Source organism: Gavialis gangeticus, unplaced genomic scaffold (genome assembly GCF_001723915.1).
Source record: "Gavialis gangeticus isolate Ggan-Ray unplaced genomic scaffold, GavGan_comp1, whole genome shotgun sequence".
NCBI classification, from domain to species: Eukaryota; Metazoa; Chordata; order Crocodylia; family Gavialidae; genus Gavialis; species Gavialis gangeticus.
In genome coordinates, this window is record NW_017728980.1 from 10,233,990 (window position 1) to 10,236,748 (window position 2,759).

The window sequence follows — 2,759 nt, forward strand, 5'->3', positions numbered from 1 at the left end:
ATGAATAGGAATAAAGGGCTAAATTGGAAAGGCAATGTATTGGCGATAAATAATTCAGCCAGCTACATTATACAGAGAGGATTCCCCTTTTTATGACTCACACAGATATCCATCATCTGTTTAACAGAAAAGCCTAAGCCACATGGTTTGGCCAACCCCAGCCACTGAAAACCCACATAATTGGCTTAAAAAGAATAAGACACTGGGGCTTTGGGGAGGGGGCAGGGGTTGTCATCTGGTTTCTGAGCCTTAAGATGCTCTGAGGTCATGCGCACAAGCCTCTCCTACCAGGAGGAACCTACTTTCAGAAATCCAGCAGGGATTCCCCCTGCAACCCCCTGGCTCCAGAAGCTGGGCCTTCTAGGAAGATTACTTATACCGCGAGACTGGCAAGAAAAATCACAAGACTTGGCAACGCTGAAACGGAAAAGGATAAATCCTTTGCTCTGGACTGTAAAATGGCCTTCACTTCCAATTTTTTCAAAGTCTCTGGGTATTAGGGAGGGGAGAGGGAGAAAGAAATGAAGGCCCAGCCCTTGACCGATAATGCTGCCTTTGTCAGGTATCAGCTAACGATTTGCAGAGGAAGTCTGCAGAGATCCTGAAGAAACCCAGGACAGTCTCTTCCAGTAAGTACACTTGTGGTCCGAAAAGTGGGTGTGTAAAAATATCACTTTTTAACCTAACAAATTGGTTTCTTTTGTTCATGTCAGGCCAAAGCTGCGTATTCTAGTGACGCAAGCAAGCTTTAACTCTTCCTACCCTATTATCCCTGCAACACGGAAGAGGGAACTGAATACTGCTCTGGCTCATGCATCATCTACAAAATGATTTTATTTCAACAGTCAGTCAATCTTTTTCACCAGCACGTAGGTCTAAACCTGGCAGGAAGACAAAACCTGAGAGTGACTTTACATCCCAAGGTTGGGTTTGCAAAGCCAGCCGCTAGAATGTAATTTTTTAGTTGTAAATTGAGACAATGTAATATGGACATTACCAAGAGAGAACAAATGGGGAAACCTCATATGTCTTTTAAAAAAAGAGAAACACTTTCCAGACAAGAATCACCCTTAAAATATGGATCGCTCACCAAAACACACAAGCTCACACCAAGAAGTTCTTCCTTAAACAAGATGCGAAAACCGTTGCCTCGAATACACAAATGAGACACCAACACATCATACCTCTCTTATCTATCAATGACATTCATATGGTTCCCATTGCTAAAGTGCTGGAACACTTCACTATCACTCAAGCCTATTTATCCTCACAATGGCCCTGGGCAGTAGGGAAGTGCTATTATCACTATTTTGCAGAGAAGGAGCTGAGACACACAAGGCCAAGGTCACCAAGAAAGTGTGCAAATTGAACACTGGTTTACGAAGCCCCTGGATAATGCCGTGACCATGGACTCTCCTCGTTCTCTCCTCTATACACCTATGCCAGACCCAGAGTACCCATATAATATGGGAAAGCCGGCCCTACCAAGAGTGAAGCAGGTGAGATAAACAGGTGGAGACCAGGACACAGGCAGTACCAGCCGGGGGAAGGCAAGGGTCTCAGTATTGAAACACAAGGCTGAGCAAACAGGAAGTCTCTAGGCTTTCATCGTTGACACTGAGGCCTGTTTTATGCACATAAAGACTTAAACTCTCTCACTTGATCTGCAGACAGGGCCCATCACTTCTGTACCCTTAGGAAATTTGCCTGGCCAGAGAACAAGCAGGAAAACAGAAAGACAAGACACACACAGACAACACAGGAGAACACTTTAGACTGAAACAGAAAGGGATGAGCAAGGAAGAGAGCAAGAAATCAGAAAGAGATGGGCCAGCCCTTTATTTGTACAGTGGGTGAATTCCCCAATGCATTAATATGCATCAGGGAGATATCTGATAAACTTCTGACCAGCCACTCACTTCCTCATTTGCTACTATCTCTCCCTTTCCCACACCCCACCCTTGTGTTTTTGGTCTTGGCAGAGTGCAGCCACCTCCAAGGTGTCCACTGCACCCAGCCATGTCAGTTCACAGGGGTCCGCAGCACCTAGTCGCATCAGTTCACAGGGGTCCGCAGCACTGAGCCCTGTCAGTTCACGTGGGTTGCACGCAAGGTGATCACAGCTCCCTGTGGAGGGTAGGATGGGACACAGCAAACCCAGTTTCTTGTTTCCCAGCCCCGGCCCTTTTGATGGGAATTAGAGCAGGGCATGAAATGGTCTTCCTGTTATGGAAAAACCTTCCTAATTAAATATTCCTACTGCACATTAGAGCAAAACCAAGACCTTGCAGTGTTTTCATCTAAGTCACTGGACATTCATTGAAGCAGTCGCTTGAACCATCATTTCCCACATTTCCAGTGGGAATGACTAGGCTATATAGAAAGTCTGTCTCACACTCAGTTACTCATACAACATAGAGCATACCTAGTAGGAAAGCTTGAGAGTCAGTAGCCCCAAAGTAACCAAAAGACTGGCAGTTAGGGCATCCATCTCAAACGCTGGAGACAGAGAATCAGCTGCCTGGTCCAACTCAGACAGATCGAGGGCTTGAACTAGGGTCTCTTGCACCTCAAGTAAGCACTGTTGCCACTGAGCTAATAGGTACTTATCCTCTCCCCTGAAATTCCTACCAAAACAGCTATGCAGACTCTCATGAAAGCTTCAGTGGAAAAAAGTGCTTTGTAGCTGCACAGCAGATGAAAAAGAAATTAGGCTGCCATTCACAGCTAGGCTTATCTCCTTCCTTTGCCAGCATAAT

At 45.6% G+C, this 2,759-nt stretch overlaps 1 protein-coding gene across 4 annotated transcripts in view; it reads right to left on the reverse strand.

Annotated features, from left to right (window-relative positions):
• Positions 1–2,759, reverse strand: part of GRAMD1B (GRAM domain containing 1B) — a 213,670-nt gene that overhangs the window by 44,834 nt on the left and 166,077 nt on the right. The window lies entirely within an intron of this gene.